Here is a 19870-nt window from a genome sequence, read left to right as displayed (position 1 = left end):
TACCACATTAATGTCTAGACTGTATTTATGATTCCTTTAATGCTGTCTTCATTGTACAAAATTACTTTTCTTTCAAAAAATAAGGACATTTCTAAATGACCCAAAACTGTTGAAAAGTAGTGTACATGTAAATACAAGTGTCCTAGTTGATAGACAAAATAACCTGCGAGAATTATTCATTAGTTGCCTTAATTGTGCCCTTACCTCTGTAAGAAACAGTTACATATTAATTGTGAGATACAGACGAGTGACAAATTAAAAGACATCCCTTCTGAGTGAGTGGATGAGGTGGCTCTGTTATGCAGTGTATTTTGTTGCCATGGTTTGGGTTCACTTTTTCCCTGGAGGGAGGGATGCAAATGCTTATGAAGTTGTTCATAGTGATCACCTTTATCATATGATGAAGCATTTCTTTCCTGGTCTTAACAGTTAAAGGATCGCAACCCAGTTGAACAATTATCTGACATTTTGGATTGATGTATTAGGCAGTTCTCTCCAACACCACCATCCAAACACCAAATGAAGGAATGGTTTTTGGAAGAAAGGTATTCGCCCCTTCAGCAGAATTCTTAGACCTAGAGAATAGGAGAATCAATGTGGAGTAGCACTGAAGCTGTTCCCGAAGTACTTGGTGACCTGATACCTTACTCAAACACTGGTTTTTCCTTTAATTTGTCAACTGTCTAAACTTCCAAAAATCACACTCCTATACAACTAAACTGCATTTTAAATGTTCTTTTGTGCAAAATGTATTTTATTCTGAAAACAATCTGTGTTGGCAGTAGTTTTTATTGCTCTACTGTCGCTCTTTATCAGCCAACCAGTCTTACATTAGATGTGGCTGGACCTTTCATCCTAGTAACCCAAAAAATGAAGGCAAACGTGTTGTGAAAAGTGCATATATTAATACAGAGCGTGTTATTTTTGTAAACATAGCCACACGGTTTTGGTACTTTAACCTAGCCAAACAGTGAGAAAAAAACAAAAGTTAAAAAAATGTGGAAAAATAGATTCAAAAAAATGCTCCTACTTGGGATGCAAACTGCACTCCCAGGTGAAGGTCCTGTTGCTGACTTTCTGTTGCTGACTTTTAACCTTTTGGTGAGAAAATGCATTTGTTTTTAAACAAAGTTACATGTATTTCAAAAACATAAATATGAATTCAGTTTAGTTGTACAGGGGCAGAATTTCTGGAAGACAGAGTTGGTACTTACACATAAAACTTTATGTCAACCTGTCGCTCAATTTTTACATTTAATGGTGAATACATTTGCAGAGCTCTTCTTTGTCATATTACTCTTAGACCTCTTAGCAACAATGTCACAAATTCTATTACAGTTATGTAATTCAGAGGACACAATGTGTGTGTTGCCTTTCAGAATGTCAGACACACTAAAGGTAAGTTTTTAAGGTGATATAATCCATTTGTCAAGATTTATTTGGTCTTGAACCATTCAAATTCTGCCAGAGCAGAGCATTGTGTGGCAAATCTGCAATGTGGTAAGTGATGTTTTGAAATATTTCAGATGGAGTGCACTATTTGCTACACTCTCTCTCTCTCTCTCTCTCTCTCTCTCTCTCTCTCTCTCTCTCTCTCTCTCTCTCTCTCTCCCTCCCTCCCAGAAGTTCTTTGTGACTGATACGAAAAAAATACACATTGATTGGTCCCTGTTCCTTTTGGAGGAGCTGAAATCAAGCATTAACTGACAAAAGAAAGAGCAGCTATGTGTCCCCTCGCCCTGTGACATATTCTAAGATGTAAAGCGAGCAGGCTTGAGGGACTTTCCTGCCAGACACCCACCTCTGCTCTTTGAATTGTGTGGAGGATCTACAGCGAAGTGATCAGATGTCTGGCCATAATTAAAGCTGTCAGTTGGGAGGCGAGCTAGTCTTTGAGAAAGACATGGCCAAACAACTGAAGTAAGACTGATTCTGCATGTAGCTTTACAATGCTTGACTGGGCATGAAATGAAATAAGTAATTTGATGTTGACAACAGAAATTGAAATGATACTTGCTGATTTCTGTCACACTGCACTGTAGCTATGCAGTAGCATACCCAGACGAATTTTGCTTAAACAATAGAGGTTTGCAAACACCTTACCTGTGGATGACCAGTATGCCTTTATTTGACTGTCATCTGTTGGTGTGATCTCTAGTAACTAAACATATACTACTACCACACCACGGGCAATAAACAACAACCTACTATGAAGTCCTGTGTATTTATGAAATGACTTGTGCCGAACTTATAAGTTCAAAGTTTCAGGTTCAAGTAAAACTGATTTTTAGGGTCATATTGAGCTGATGGCTGCAAATTATCTCAGTGTTCTTCTCTTTGGTATTTGTAAAACTTTGCAGAATAAGGCATGTTATTGCAGTTGCAAGTTGAATTTCTTTGATTATGTACTTTACAAAATATTTTTAAAAAGGAATCAAAATGTCCAGCTCTTTTTAAGTGTCCACAGGTGTTACAAATACTGGAAAACAAATAGTAACTGCATATCATCAATATTTTATCATATGAATGTTTACGACCTTTACAAACTCAGTGTTTTTCACACTATTCTGCACAACTCTACAAAGATATTTTGCATTGCTGAATCTGTTTTCCAACATCTAACTGCATGTCCAACAGGATACTTTAAAAAAAATTATTGGAAAGTTTAGAAATTAAATGATTCTTTCTGTTTTTTACAGTTTCTGGCTGATAAAAGTTATCATTTTGGTGATTTTTTTTTATAGGAAAATTGACTTCTTAATCCTGTGAATTTTCTTTTAGGGTAATCAGTTTTTGAATTTTTCTGATGTTTTGTCTGAATTTACTTTATTGGTCAACTATTTCTTTTTATGAGACAAACTGCTGTGATGATGTTCACTATGACTTGTTGCACCCTAATGAAACATAATTTAACATTACATCATGTCATCATCTAACCTTTCCTGCTCAGTCACTTCAGTGAGCTTACAAAGGACTTTATCCCTGTAATTTTGCATGTTTAAAATCTTCCACAAAAGTGAGTAGAATTTACAGCACCGGCCGATGACTTTCTATCCAGTTTTATTGGCCCTAATTGACCCTGATTGAAAATGATGTTCCCAGTTCATTTTGACAATGTCAGATTTTCCAACACTCCTGACTGGTCTCAGAAAGCATCTGTCGCCGTCTCTTTAAAATCACTTCCACCTGAGCTGGCACTTTAGCTACTCATTACACTCAGGAGAATAGACGGAGCAGCGGTCCTGGTTCCCCCGCTTCATCTGGTCAAGACACCCCACAGGAGACCAAGGCTGTCTTCAGAAGAGCTGCTGAAAGCTGGGCAGCGTGAAGACATACTTTTAGACCCCCATGTCACTTAAGATGGTCACACTGTGCGAGGCTTCATCTCCAGTCCCCACAGGTTTGTGAACAAGCCCCCTCCAGCCATGCTGTAAAAACCCACTTCACACGTCGTGAGAGGTGCAAGCCAGTGCTTCTGTAGCAGCACTGTGTCCTAGGCTGAAAAAGGAAAAGAGAATTCAGTTGTTTTGCTTCACACAGACTTTTTGAATTTTCTGTATTTTGTAATTTACTAATGTGTCCTGTACAATAGTATAGTAAGTGATAGAGCCAGATTAATGCGTAGGTTTGAAATTGTGTTCTGTGCTTGTTCTGCTGAAACGTTAAAACTATTTTGGTGGTAACGCTGCATGGTGCATCTGGATTGCTCATGTGGTTCAGCTGGACAGAGATGCTCTCTTACAGTGTGAAAACAAAGAGAAGGCATCTAAGTCACTCATTAGTGCCAGGGAGCAGAGTGAGACGGGAGCTCGCTTTGACCCAAACTGTTCATTAGACCAACAGTTCACTAATGGTATTTGCTGTAGCACTCCCTTCCCCTCATGGAGGGACTACGCTCCGATGAAGCAGATGAACTGAGTTTGCCGACCTGGCACTGGCTGGCAGGGAGATAGAGGCCAGCGGAGGTCAGGCCTGGCAGCCTCCACTCTCCTGCTCGCCTTCCCTCCTCACTCCATCCTGCCAGCTCATTAAGGCCTACAAATGGCACATCAGCTCGGCTGTGTTTGCCTCAACCCCAAACCCCAGCTAAATTGGCAGGCTTAGCCGCGCTTGCTCTGAAGCTCAGGGTTCCCTTTTGGGTTTGTTTGAAGCCGACATGCCCCCCACCCCCACACTACTCACACACACACACACGTCGCCCACTACTCCCCACCCCTTCAGTCTGGGTGGCAGGCATTCAGGCAGGCAGCAGTCCTGAGCAGAGGGAGTCTGCTGGATCAGGGAGGGCAGGGAGCTCGGGATGAATCACTCCCGTTTAGTCTCTGCGGCAAGGGGTGAAATGCCATCATTACCCGGCTGCCTATCAAATAAATTGGCAATTACGGGCCTGGGATTGCGAGTAAACAGCATGTTACTCCTTTTTTTCCACCCAAGGCTCTTGATGAGAGGCGGGTGCAATAGAGAGATGCTCTGCAGTACTGGGTCAGAGCCCGCCAGTCAGTGTTCCCCAGCATGATGAGAGGCACGAGAGGCAGACTTTAATGAATGCACCCCTATATACCAGTGGCCATTTTTATAGTTAGCCAAAGCTTCCTGTTGTATCGTGCTTTAGCTGTCACCTTCAGATAATATACAGTGTGGAATATCCCGCTGTAGCATACACTAATGATTTGTGCAGTGGCCTGCTTAGATGGGTTGTAACGCTACAGTTGAGACTAGCACTTTATTGGTGCTACTTCAGCCGATTTTGCATGCTGGCTTTTGTAACTGAAATGAAAATGTGAAAATTGTGGGTTCCTGAAATCCATCCTCATGTGTCCTGGCTCCGCTCTGACAAGAAGGTTTTCTTGCGGTGAGGTCTTTGAAAGTTGTTTTGTAATGAAACATCTGGAAGTGATATTGTTAAAAGTCGAGCACATAGTCTTCCCGTGCTTTTGAAGCGGTTTCAGCCCAAACATAGCTGAAGTCTCTCTTACGGCTAGTAAAACTGAACTCAGTTATTACTGGCTTTCTGATGTAAATATGACTGCCTGTTCAGAATCCTGCATGCATGTGGTGAAACCATTTCAAATACTCAAATTACAGCTTTCGGAAACTGATTAATGTCTTAAAGTATACTTGTCATTGTAAAGATCACTATTATGATTAAATTTGCCAGAGCATATCAGGTCTGCACATAATATTTTGTCCTTGACCTTGGAGTGTAATTTTTTTTCCATAAGCCTCCTGTCTAAACTGAATCTCGCTGTCCAAGCAAACTGCTTATGTAATGTGACCACAACTAGTCTGCATTACACTGTCCATCCCACCTCTTCAGTACATTCTCCAATTATTTCCTAACACTCTGATGTAAATGAGGTCACAGTCCCCCTACATGTCCAGATACGCAGGCCAATTTGCTGCGACACAGAACTTGTAATTGCTTGCATCAATTATCTCTCTCTTTCTCTTTCTGGCTCTCAATAATTTGAAATGTTTTTTATTAGAGACAAGCATTTAGATATGGAAGCAGGAATGTTGTACCTATAATTAGCTCATTATCGTGGGATCTTACCCTCCGTTGAGGCTCCAGTGTGTGTCTATAGTGATGCCGTGAAATGAGCAGCAGATGCAGTGCAGGGATTATTTGACAGTCTTTTTTGACTGACTTTTCAGTAGTTACCTGCTATGACAGATTGCAAGACTAAAGACAATGTAAATACAGGCATAGTTTTGCATGTTCTGTCCTGTTTTCAGATGTAAAAAATAGCAACCTGATGGTACTTTGCTGTTTACACAGCATTCATACAAATGTATAGATGAGAAAAGCAAAGGGCCAAAGACATTATAGCATATCGATACATGTACAGTCAACATGCATTCCATAAAATGGAGCCAAATTGATGATTGATGCACATTTATCAGTTTGTTAATATCACAGATATACCAGTATTCATGAACACTTTTTTCAAAAGTTTCGGGTCATTTAGAAAGAAAAGAAAAGCATTTTTTCATTGAATATAATGTTAAATTAATCAGAAATACAGTCTAGACATTGTTAATGCAGTAAATGACTATTCTAGCTGGAAACGGCTGTTTTTTAATGAAATATCTGCATAGGGGTACAGAGGCTCATTTCCAGCAACCATCACTCCTGTGTTCTAATGCTACATTGTGTTAGCTAATGATGTTGAGAGGCTAACTGATGATTAGAAAGCCCTTGTGCAATTATGTTAGCACATGAATAAAAGTGTGAGTTTTCATGAAAATCCTGAAATTGTCTGAGTGACCCTAAACTTTTGAACAGTAGTATACCGGGCTTTGCAAAAGTTCTGTTACACGGTTTCATGATCTTTAGAGACGTTTACATGTCAGAGTGAAAAATTCCATTAAACAAACTGAAAGTTCTACCTTATAGGGAGGTGTCATTAACACAAATTTGTTCTCCGGTGAAGTTGTAACAAGATGGAAGTCAAAAGAGTTGAGATATCTGCTCTCCTTCGTGCTGGCCACAACAAGTCTGACAGAGCCAAGCAGCTGAACATCAGCCGGATGACCGTCCACAGAGTCACGGAGAGGCTCAAGAATGGTGAAGACCTGAAAGATCTTCACCAGTCTTTAGCCTCTCCGCGACTCTGTGGACGGTCATCCGGCTGATGTTCAGCACGAAGGAGAGCAGATATCTCAACTCTTTTGACTTCCATCTTGATACAACTTCACTGGAGAACAAATTTGTATTAAGGACACCTGCCTATGAAGTAGAACTTTCAGTTTATTTAATGGAATTTTTCACTCCGACATGTAAACGTCTCTAAAGATCATGAAACCGAGTGTAACAGAACTTTTGCAAAGCCCGGTATATTTTGTCAAATATGCATTGATGTGAAAACCTTTTGCTTCTTTTATAGTACAGAATGCGGGAAAATATGGTTGGAGTAATTTAGAAATAGTCAGCCTCAAATATTCAGCCTGGTTTAACCATACACTTCATATTATTTTTAACAGAAGTTGGTTGGAGTACAATAGGTCAAAGCAGTTTTGCCAGTGTTTGATTTAAGCCTTTGAACATTGAAGAGCCGAGGAGTCCTGAGAGATCAAATAGACTGATATCTAGTAAAAGTTAAAGGGAGTTTTACCACTAAAGTCTCAAGATCGTGCACCCCTGCGATCAAATCTGAGATCATTTAAGGCAAAAGGTTTCAACAGGATGACTCACTCTTTGATTCATACCATCTGGGTTTCCTATTAATTCATAAGGAACACCTGGAACATATTGTAGAACTTTTCTCGCTGGCTTTCTAACTATCTCTCAGGTCTTGTGAACTAGAGAAGAGTTTATGTTCACAATCTGAGCTTTCCACCTTATTTTTCTTATTCATTATGCCAGGTTCGTTGGCTGCACAGCCAGCTTGCCAGAGGATCCAGGCATAAGATCACTTGACTTGCCTACACCTACATCAGCCTGATGAATAGCCTGTCTCTGAGGAAGTGGCCAGACATGCTTATTACCACCCCTGGCACTCCAAATCAAGCCTCCTTTTTGCTCCCTCTCTTATATTGTTCTTTCCTATTTTCTCTCTCGCTGCCTGCAGTCGAATTGTCAGGAGCAGAGTATGACACTTTGTGACACGGCAGTCGGGCAAAATTATGCTGCGCCTCCATCGCCCTGCCAGTACCCAACAGCCGAATGTCCATCAGGGACCTACAAGAGGTCCCGCTGGATGTCTTGTCTCTGCAAATGCTAGGGGCACGCCAGCCTCTCTGCCTACATTCACAAGAGTTTAACTCAGACTCCCCTGCATGTACTCTCTGGAAAAATAATTAGGATGAGCGAGGCACAGTGTGATTGTGGGTATTGACCTCTGAGCAGCCCTTAGGTTGAGAATAAATGGCACTAGTTCATCTGTGATAATTCTTCACCACACCTAGAGGCCTTGAATGAAAAACAAAACAGAGGGAATCCAAGGAACATTGTGACCTTTGCTGTAGTCGTGTTACTGTATCCCCAGCAAAATGAGGGTGTTTAATTGTTGAAACTGATACAGAGGGATGTTAGTGTGGTAAAAAGTGTTGGCTGATCCTGACTGAATGCAGTCCTTCACTGCCGCGGATGATAAATCTATTCTCATGGAAGATTAATGGACTGGAGAAGTGGTGTTGAATGTCATTGTTGAAGGTTGAAAGTATTGAGCGCCTGAATCCTATCCATATGTTTTCAGGAATGACATAAATAGGCTCAGCCGGAATCCATTTTGACTTATCAAGCTTAAACCAGTGCCAGAGCCATGCAATACTTGCCAAGTATTCAGGCTCTGAGGCTTCCAATAACAAATCCTATTCCACATAATTTCCACTGAAATTGGCTATGGCTATGCGCTGCCACCATGTTTTTGCTTTTGCGGTGCGTCCCGCTGCTCTTGGCTACATATTACTTCCGCATTCCCTGTAACCCGACCCTGTAGCCCCAATTTTTGATGTCATACCAAGCTCTGGTGAGGGAGTCTCTCCTCTCTTTGTTCCAGCCTTTTCAGCGTGGAGGCTGTTCTGGTGGGGTAAGTTGAATAAGTGGAGCCTGGAGGAATCTCTACAAAGGTCTCACTCTGATTGGATGCATGCAGAGCCCAAGGAGAGAGCGCCGGTTGCCATAGCAATGAGAGCAATGTGGGAACTGGCTGCATGAAGGAGAAAGGGGAAGTAGTGCTTTCTTTTGTGATGGGAGGTCTTCATTGACTGACATTCCTCTTCATGAATACACACTGGCCAACATGCATGTAAACACAAATATGCAAAGGCAACACAAACAGTACGACACGCACCTTTTTACCCCCCAAGGAGAAGCTGAGCAAGAGTGCACACTTAAAACACAATGGCCTGGTAGGGGTGTGCTCGCGCCCAAGCTGGGAGCCAGAGAAAACACTATCAGACACACCAGGAGTCCAGAACCATCTCTCCCTCATAAGCATGATGACTGACCATTCGCTCCAACATATTGCTTGCCTCCTCTGAGCCAACAAATCATCTCTACATCCTCTTGTGGCTCATCCCAGCCACTACAAACAAAGAAATGATGGAATTATCTCCCTATCTTTCTCTGTGCCTCTTCTTGTGTAGTTTTCAACCTTGTCTGACTTGAAGGAAAAGTTTAATTCTTTAACCCATGATACTGAAGCCACATAACTATCCAAGGGCTGATAGATCCTCTCCTAGGACTGTATGTTTGTGTTCATGTGTGTGTTTTATATATTTGAATCCCTGGTGTGTGACTGTTTGTATCAGAATTTAGCTGCGGGGTGTAGAAGCTGTGTGGGAGGGTTGGATTTTGTGTGAATGTGTGTGTTGTAAAGTTTTGTGGAGTTTGTTTCAAGGGCACAAGGGACTGAGGATACTGTGTAGGGACTACACAGGACAACCTGCTGGTTCATGACCCCGGTGCAGTCCGTCATATCTTTAGACTGATTTGAAGGGATCCATATGAGAGAATGCCTGCCTTGCTCTCTCTGTGAACAACATCCATTTTTGTAAAACAACTAGGACTTGGCAATATGGACAAAAAATACTTCGGTCCATTTTTATTTTAATTTTTCCCCCTCTGGACTGTTCACAGCTTCAATCAATAATATTTTATTTCTGCATACTAAAGATAAAATACGATTCAAAAATAGCTTTCTGTATTAAAACATTGTCTCCAGTAGCTGTGGCTGTATGTGTAAGACCAACAGAAAGAAAGCACAACATGCTACTATTTTTTCTACATATTGTAAACACTGTAAAAATAAATAAATAAAATAAAATATTAGGAGCAGCTGCCCCACAGAAACAAATGGGGCAAAAATATTGGATGGCTGCTTGCTGGTTTATGATTAGATCTATTGTTTTCAGTATCCTAACAAACTCAGCCTTTCTAGCTGCTTAAAATGGTACCATGTCTGTTAGACTAGTCCTGTCTGGATGCCCCTACCCCCATTATGAGCAATCTCTGTTTGTTTCTTTTTCAAATCTGTATATATTTTTGACTAGCAATATAATATTTATGTGAGTAGAGCTTAATTAAATCACATTAAACCATAACTTGGTCATTATTAGGTTAAATATAAAATCTTTAAAAGGGGGATCTGCCCCCACGACCCAAGGAAAATGCCCCCAGGGTGAGTCATATCTCACAAGTCATTGAAATCCATTTAAACTCAGTGCATAGACTTCTGAATTACTTTATTTTCAAGATGGAATTATTATTTTACTTTAACTGCAGTATATGTCTTTGATAGCACAGAAATGATTTTTGCTTCATAACTACTGTTTGTTGTAAATCAATTTACAATTGTTGGACAAATTACAGCTGAAGAGATTATACTTTTTCTAAGACTTTGTTGTCACTGATTAAATTACTGACATAGAAATAACTTCACATCACCAGAGATGCTTAGACTGCTCTAGTGAAGAATTCAAGCCATCTAAAGGTAGCTGATGCTGCAACAAGCTAATACTGCTTGGCTTTTAGACAGATGTTTCTTCTTTTTTTTTTTGTTTTACTGCTTTTTAGCTATTTTGTTGTTCTGTCAGATGATGCTGTGCATAATTTACCAGAGCCACAATTTGTTCGAACTACGACTTGAATGTATACAGTCAGTACTGTTGAGACGAAAATGTAGCCAAAGTGAAGATATCTGTACAAAAAATCCTGTTCCCCATGAGTTGCAAAGTCAAAAGTACATAATACTCAAATGCAAATCCAAACTCAGAAATATACTATGTAATGATTATTCCTTGAAGAACTTCTGAAGGCAAATATAGCATTTATTTTACATGAAAATGTGATTAGTTCATGGGTCATCAAAACTTACAAAGAGTTCCCTGACTTTCAACCCTTGATCTTCTGACGCTGCATTCAGCCGACTTTGATTTTGATGATGGAAGCTAAAACAAGCTGGTAGAAAAACTTTGTCTACACTGATGTCACAACAATGCCAAGATTACTTTGGCAGTTAAAAGTTCTGTTATGTGCAAAGGAGAATGGTTATTTTACAACCGACTTCTATGCGTCAACTCTCAAATTACTGCTTTCACTTTTGCGTTGTAGAGATGGAAACATGAGGAGAAAAATGTGATTATCCAGACGAGATGCATCGAAAAGTGAATAGTGTTATGCAGAGAAGAGGAGGAAAATGTATAATCTGAGAACATTCTGCTAATGGCGTGTTTTTCTTGTACTTTGTGCACATGTTTTTCTTCCTGTCAGGCTATACTTTACAATACGGTGTGCATCAGAGCTGTTCTTTGCTGGAGAAGGGCATGTTCTCTCATTGGAGGTCCGTACAACTGACAGGATTACTGTCAGGCATTGGATGTCACACCATTTCTATTTCAGAAGCCAGTGCAATTTCCCTCAAACCACAAAACAACAGTGTCTACAATAAATAAATAAATAGATGCTGTTGATAGATGGACAGACAGACACATAGATGTACCAAGAAAGGCAGAGAGATAGTGCCCCTGGTATTACAGTTGGAGAAGATTATTCCAGAGACATTATTTCCCTCAAGTCGTGGGCTTCAGTCAAATTTGGAAGAGAAATGAAATTGCCAGCAGTGAAAAACCAGACAAGGTAGGAGTTCATGAGTAGAGAAATAACATTTTCATTTGTTTCTGCCCCAGTGGGAAACGAGCAGCCTTTCAGTAAATAGAGACAGCTATGAGAAATGATTTTTTTTTTTTTTTTTTTTTTTTTTGGTCGGTGGGATAACGTGCACTTATCCATCTGCAATCTAGATGTCAGGCCCCAGGAATCCACAGGATGGCCATTCTGCTGTTGTCTTTATGACACACAAGTGTTGGCCTCGTCTTGCCTCCAATTGTCTCCGTTAGTGTCCCATTTCCACCAGAGATTCATTCTTATATGCGGTCTATTTTTTAAGCTCCCCTTTTTTAAGAGCAACCAGCTGATGCTTCTCTTTGGAAATCAGGCTTTTTATATTGAGCTTTGCTGTGAATTGAAATGAAAAATTCAATCCTGTCTTCAGAGATTGTCATCTCCCTGTGCCCAACATAGAGGTGGTGAATAGAAGCGGCTCGTACAGTATTGTTGTTTGTTCCACCGCAATAATAATAAATCAAGTATGGTGCATTTTAGCAGAGATTGGCAAAAGGCATCAATTTTAGTAGATTTCTTTTTTCCTTGTTTTGCACTGTGTTCCTCTTTGTTTGTGTCTTGTGTCCCAGTGTTTTGGAGTCCAGCTTGTCTGAGGTAACAATATGACAATCCACTCTTCCTTTGTTTGTTTTTCTAAACTTGTCAGATGCATTGCACACCTTGTCTTAATTTTGACCAACATTTGAGATTTTTGTGTTCTTGTGTGCTTTCAAGCAGCTCAGACAACAGAGTAGATGCGCTTGGAAAAATGGACATGCTGTGTCATCTTTCTTAAGTCTTATCTTGTTTCAAAGACGTGTTCCAGGGATTAATAGGGGATTACTGCTATTTTCATAAAAAGTAGCCTGCCTACTTCTGTTAGATATCTGATCAATTAATGTGCTTCTATATCCTTTCGCTCTCTGTTGAAGTTATTTATATTGTGCATTGCAATTCACGATTAATTTGCAGGAGTAAAGCTTTGATCCGTAGCTGTCTGCAGTGATGTACTCCCAGGTGATTACGTCTCCTTCCTGTCATCCGCTATCAGCCGACACATAAAGCACTTGTCACATGGCCCATTCTGATTATGGTTGATATTGACACTGGAATTGAATAAATGTACGCAATAAGAAGATTAGTGTTTCCCAAGAGGCGTGTGTCCCCCTGCTGCATTCATTCCTGATGAGGCACGTTGATCCTTTTGAGAGACTCGTTTTTCATACAGGCAAATCCCATCTCTGACTGCATAATGTGTAAATAGAAAAGAGAGATGAAGATTAATCTGCTTCCCATCTTAAATGGAACAGCAGTGGTCACACAGTGAAGCAAGGGTGAAATTGCACTTGAGCTTTTTGTGGAAAAATATTTTTGCATAATCGCAAATTCGCTCCACTCAGTCCATACTGTTGTGACATATTGCAGATCCATGCCCTCAAGAGCAAGACTTCTGTCCTAATAAAGTGACATGTTACAGTAGAGTTTTTCCCTCCTCCACATCAGTTGCCGTGATTATGAGAATATTAGCAAAAATAATTTCCAAGCAAAGAGTACTGGCTAGGTTCAGTAACACATGAAATCAGCTTACACTGCATAAAAAATAAACTGTGTAGTATTCATTATTTATGTTTTGTTTGTAAGCTCAACACAGTGTGACTGTGTGTGAAACAATGTGCATTTCCCCCTTTGTCCTCAAAGCACACCTGTCTGACAGTGCTGCTCTCTGTGGGGTGTAAAATCTCTGGTAAACTAATTAAATGATTTGGCTCTGACTTGTTCAGAAGGAGTCACATCAGCTGTGTTTGGGTAGCAGTGAGGTCAGAGGGCAGCGCAGGGGCACATAGTACAGGGGATTGGACGGGATTAACCTTGGCCTGCCCCTTTGGCCCTGGGCCCAGGCGGCCCAGGAAGAGTGGAATTAGCCAAGCCAGGCAGGGCCATCTGATTCCAAGCCCTCATCCAATTACTGCCTTATCTCCTGGCCAAATGAGATCAATGCATGGAGGGCAGAGAGACCTGGCAGCCTGGCGAAGGTGCGATAATCAGCAGTAGGGAGCATGGCACTTAACTCCCCTGTGTCCCTGAAAGAGCCAGAGCATGTGTTAGGAGCACCACTCACTGCCATTAGCTCTTGGTGCCTGCTGAAGCCTGACCTGCACTTTGCATGAGGACAACCTGGTGTAGTGCATTTAGGCATCTTAGCTTTTTGTGTTCGAGTGCAGCACTTAGGAAGGTGAATAATGTGCATAATTACAGTTTTGCCTCTTATCCTTGGTGGATCTACTCTGCAGATTATGGTGGTTAAAAGGTAGTAGAGGAGAAAAAAACTGCGTAATTGCTTTTTATATGTATTGCATGTAAAAGGCACTTTTGAGCATTTTACAGTGGTTAAGAACAGCTTTGCACAGCTAATAAAGTCCACTGTTAATTCTCTTGTCAATTAGGTGGAAAAACAAATCTTTGACGTTTGGAGGTGTAATTATGAAAATAATTAACCTCTGTGTGTGTCATAAAAGCAGACAATTTTGCTCTCCACCTGCACTTCTTGAAATGGAGTCATATTTGGATGACTGAGATTCTGGTGTTAAAAGGAGGACCTCCGTTAACTAAAATCTTTTTTTCTATTGTGAAATGGTGTTTTGTCCTGTTCTTATTCATGTGCCTTCATTTGATAAGTCTTTGCTGCTTTTGAATAACTTTTATAATAGTGTAGACTTTAAATGTATCTAGACTTTAAACTTCACAGTAAAAATGACTTCATTAAACCTGTTTGCACACCAGTAAGCAACTAATTGACCCCTCACAGCTGCTGTTAACTAGAAATTTACAATAAGGCACGGTTATACACGGACTGACTGGACTCATTTTAAAACAGGTCATCAAAAAGGAAGTTCTGGCTGAGTCTTTATATGATCTAAAGCTCTTTATATTTATTCCTGATACTTCTGCCATACTAGTGATTGTATTGCACCACTGGTGTGTCCCATAGCCATCTGGAGGGCCATTCTGTGCCCACAATATGGCTGGAGAGGGAGCCATTCTGGTGAATTTATGTTTGACTATTTCTTCTCATGCTTGTGTTCTGGTCATGAGTATCCATTGGAGAGCAATAGGTAGCTCTGAAAGAGCGCCTGCCCTCAGCTGTGGCCCTGCGATTGTACATCCGCAACTACCCCACAGTCCTCCTCCTCCCACCTGTCCCTGGCTGCTACTCCTCTCCTCAGCCCAGTTAGATTAAAGTCCTCTTAAATTCACCGCAGCAGGCCGGCCGCACAGGGAAAGACGGCATCACAGGGGCCTTCTGACAATCAGCACCCGGCTAGAAAGCACTAATGAGCGCTGGGAGGGGAATAGAGGATGTTGGGGGGCCTGCATAAAGACAGCAAGAGTGGTGGGTAGGATTGGAGGGGTTGTTAGAAAAGGAGGCAGTGGGCTGGCATGTTGCTGGGATGGGTCCGGCACAGCGCTGACTAGATTAGCTTCCAGGGGGCAGAACTGCAGTCAGTTTGGGAAAATATCACAGCCCATTAGTTAGGAGCAATGAAATGGAGTCAACTTCTGGGACTCCATTAGGCACGCTGCGCTTAGGCAGACAACGTCCCTTGGTGTGATGTTGCTATTCTGGAAGGATTGAGCACAGAGATATAATTGGACTGGGGAAATCAAGCAAGTTTCAGTGGTCCTGGTGGGGCTCTCAGACAGAAAATGAGAACACAGGCCTTTGTATTTTCTCTCCCTCTCCCTGTTAGCTTTACAGCATTTTGAAAAACAGCAGTGAAAAGGCAGCCAGTGTTGTTGGGTTTTTCTATTCATTTTTATTTCTCCTCCCTCTCTCTATGTCATCCTTTCTGCAGCTCTGTCTCTCTGTCTGCCCCCTCCTTCTGTTTTTCTTATTGGATTTTACCATCTGCTTTAAATTCATTTTTTATTTGTGGCGCTAGCTCTGGCTAACCCTAAGCTAAACAATATGCATTTATTCATCCGTGCCTTTCTCTAAGCATTGATGAGACTGAGGATTGTGCTTGATAATAAACATGGCTTAGTCTAACACAGGCTGCTTGCTAAGCCTTGCAAGGCTGTTTACTGCAGATCAGTGCCAACTAACTCCACTAGTTTGGAAAATACAATTGCATCCACGAAAGCAATGCCCAAGCATAGTGTACCATGTTATTCCCCCTCTCCTGGAATGCCCTCTCTCCAACAATGATGTCTGGATAGCTAGCTGACATTTTGGTTCCTCATAGGCAGGACTCGAGATAGAGCAGACAGGCCTCAGTGCTTCAGGTAATTGATGTGCAGTTTTTAGCACCATCATGGGACATCTCCATCCCTCCAATTTCTAGCGGGCATGCCTCACTTGGTTTGCCCAAAACGCTTGATATACTCTGTCCTAAATAAAGGACATTTTGCCAATTTTCCAAGTTAATATTCCTCACAGTCGCAGTGCATCATGTTCTTCAGTTCTGTCAGTTTAGTGGCAGGTGAGTAATTATTAGATTGAGTCTCTGATGGTGCACTGCCAGTACCTTTGCTGCTTAACCAAGCACATGTTTGTTGCCTTTTAAGTGGTGAGTCAGTGACATGTTAGCCAATTATTGCTTTAAGGGTGAAATAACCTGGTGTTGCATAAATATAGAACATTGCTGTTCAGTAAAGGATCAGCTGCTTTCTTATGTAGTATTTTTTTTAGGTGTTAGTAGTCAAGATCCGTCCCTTTAGTCTAATTGGTTTTAGTTATTGAGTGTGATTAGATGAGAAGGTCAGAGGGATATATATTCATTGAAACAACGGAGCAGTTTGTTCAGTCCAGTGTTTTTTTCTTTCTAATAGAGAAACGTGGCTTTTAGTGCTCAGAATGTCTCGCTGCAACACTAGCTGACAAAGGGAGTGCACTGCATCTCTTTTTCCTTTGCTCTTTGTCCTTTCTATTCACAGAATTATATGCCCATAGCAAGAGAGTGTTGACATTTGTGCACCTCTCGGGAACACATCACCATGAATGTTATCAGCACCTTAAAGACAGCCCTCAGCCCCCATACATCCCTGCTACGTGCTTCCAGCCCCTGCCTCAATGGGCACACCCCACCTCAACCTTCCACCCCTGACCTGTCTGCCAGCCTGAAGAAAGAGCCCCTGACAGCTCCTTTGATGGCAGGAGGAGAAGGGGGGGTGGATTGTAAAGAACAGGTGAAATGGAGGGTAAAAAGGGGGCCAGCCATTTGAAATGTCTGCGCTGAGATCTAATCAGGTTGCAGTGGCTGTGCCCCTTTTTAAAGTAGCACCGCGACATTACAGCTAGCAGCCTCTCCCGGGTCCAGGCCTCACAGGGCGTCTTATGTCAGCCCCCCTCTCCCTCATTGAGTAACCCTCTGGAACACATCATCCACCTCAGTCCAAGCTCTGGATTTATTCCCCCCCCGTAAAGCCGCTTTGACAGGTTTGTTATCTGTTCACCCGGTCGGCAAGCCCTGGAGAGTCGCAGCACTGGCAGTTAGGAAGGGGAATGCTACAGGAGAAGCAGGGCAAGTAAATGTCAAGTGAACCGCCAAGGATGGATATTATAGCTTCTGGGGACCACAGAGAAAGAGAGAGGGAGAGAGGGAGGGTGAGGGAGGGAGGGTGAGTGTTGTAACCCAGCAAATGTTTAATACTGAGAGAGCGGGGCAGACGTGGCGTGTCTCTTCTGTCTGTTTTACAGCCCACCGCTCAGGATGGCAGTCTGTGCGGAATTCTCTCTCATCAATTTCCAGACTCTTCATTTATGTGCAGGTTTCAATTATATGGCTTCCAAAAAGGACTATAACACACCATCAGATCTTTGTAGCTACAAATAAGGTGCTAACAAGTGATGATTACCACTAAAAATCTTAGAGTAGGAGGACATTAAGTGCTATAAAAAAATGATTGCTTTATCTCCATGCTTGGTGATATATACTACAGTTTATGGTTCCTTAAGTGAGCTATAAGTCTACAGTCTATAAAGATGCACGAGTTAAGCCACAAACATGAAATTATACTAACTACCTTTGAGCTATAGCTAACATGCTGACTAGTCCTAACTTCTCTCTGTAATAAAAATGCAGAAGAAGGAATCATTTTCATTTATAGCCTTTTGACAGAGTAGACAACTATGTAAGGGTAGCATGACTTTTATTATAACAAGGCCTCCAAAATAAAATATGGATGCTTACTATACTTTCAATGACAGTGAAATTAGTCTGGAATCTGTGAACAACTGTGTGTGCACCACATGTGAGACCTCCTACTTGGCTCCTCAACTTTGAATACACATGATATATCCCCCTACTTTAATATAAAACATACCTGTGATATTGTATGCATAAACATTAATACAAGCAGAGATGTTGTTACGCTGAAGAATTCTGCATATACCGGGTACTGTTGTTATTAAAACATAAAATGCTGTTCATATGACCCATATCCCCCTCACATGCCCAAACTTGATTTTATAATAAAACGCAGAACTCATTCTCTGAATCTCACATAGTGCCAAACTACATTTATAATCAGTTTAACTTCAAACATCTGATGCACAGACAGCAGTCTTATTTCATGAGCTTGGATTCATAAGGTTCTGTGTGGGTGGCATGCAGCTCTGAGATACTGAGCATCAAAGATTTTATATATGAAAAATAGCTGTGAAACTCCCAGGTACTTCAAATATTTAACTACAAAATAGCAAACCCCAGCTCACACTCAGCAGTAAATATCAGGAAAAACTCAATTCTGATAAGTCAAGGTCCTTAGAATTTTGAGCTCACAATTTATCAACATCAACTGAGAGTTTAGTCCATTAAAAATCTCCTCATTTGATTTACATTATACTATCAGAGAATTAAAAGAAAATGTTAGTAACAATGCGAAGTAGTTTTAGATTTCTAACGGTAATCAGAAATTTGGGATTTTCTTCTTGCAAAGCTGAGATCATCCCAGTTTTGATTGCATGATCTTAAGTTTGTGCTTTTGTGGGTTATGATAGATTTGCTTGCGTCAATTTTTCTTACAGATTTCCACATGCTTCCTGTCACATTATGACATTGATTGTGTTTGCTAGACATGCAAACACTATATATAGCAACATTATATTGCTATATATATGAGGAGTGACAACCTAAAAAATTAAGACATAATAAAACTAGCTAGATTAGATTTTTAAATTAGGTAAGGCCACTTCTTCTCAACACTATTACCAGCCATGAATGTTTGTTAATTAAAAGTGAATAACCTAATGATTACAGGTGCTTTTTATTGACATTAAAACATCATTTCAGTTTCTGTCAACCTGGCATATTACCCATTAATGTGGATATTGTGACTCTGCAACCCTGTATCCCAAATGTTCTGTTCCTGTAAAGCGAAACTAAATTCATATTTAGTTTAGCTTTTGGTCTCAAAAGGTAAGACTGTGACATAGTAGGAAAAGTTTCCAGTTTTTAAAAACTACAAAGGCCTTGTAAGGTGACAGGAGGGGAGGATGGAGAAAAAAAAGTCAGCAACAGGGTTTTCATCCAGGAGACTGGGTTATCTGTCTCATGGGGAACCATTATTCTCAGACTAAAGTTTTGTTTTCACCTGTTACTTGGTTAGGTTTGGGCACCAAAATGCCTGTTTAGCTAAGAAAGTAACATGCTTTGGCTGACATGTTCATATTGATAACTACATGTTAGAAACTTGGTTAAGTTTTGACACCAAAATTACCTGGGTTAGGTTTAGGTTCGAGTTAAAATATACTCTTTGCAACATGAATGCAGTTTAGTTGTATAGGAACAACAAATGTTATGTCAAATAAGAATTTTATGTGAATGTTACTGTTCAGTTTCTAGTTTTTGTACTGCTACTATAGCCATCTTAGGATATTTACATCAGTGTTATTAAACCTGTCCGCTTAATTCCATTATATCCTCATTTTGACTACATAATCTTGTAGAGCAGAATCCTCAGTTGTTTTCATGAAAGAGTGTCTCTGCAGCAGGGGTTGGATTCTTTTTTTCCTTTTGATTAACAGAGTTGCTAAAAAGGCTAGTCACAACAGTTTTCACTCACTGGACTTCCAGCAGTATCTGTTGTGAAATTGTAGTGCCAGATTACCAGAGTTACCTGAATTAAATCATAAGTCTTGTGTATTTGCTGCTTCTATGTTTGTGATGTTTGTTTGGCTTCACATATTCCCACATTAAATCTTTAACCTGTTAGTTCTCTGATCCTTCCATGCTCACAGTGGAGAATAGGATCTAAATTGTGTGA

General features: G+C 40.8%; 1 protein-coding gene across 11 annotated transcripts in view; it reads left to right on the top strand.

Annotated features, from left to right (window-relative positions):
* auts2a (activator of transcription and developmental regulator AUTS2 a) overlaps window positions 1–19870 on the top strand; it is a 380336-nt gene that overhangs the window by 182331 nt on the left and 178135 nt on the right. The window lies entirely within an intron of this gene.

This window comes from Acanthochromis polyacanthus, chromosome 17, assembly GCF_021347895.1.
Source record: "Acanthochromis polyacanthus isolate Apoly-LR-REF ecotype Palm Island chromosome 17, KAUST_Apoly_ChrSc, whole genome shotgun sequence".
NCBI classification, from domain to species: Eukaryota; Metazoa; Chordata; class Actinopteri; family Pomacentridae; genus Acanthochromis; species Acanthochromis polyacanthus.
Note: the sequence above shows the minus strand (reverse complement) of the source record. Positions and strands in the feature narration are given on the sequence as shown.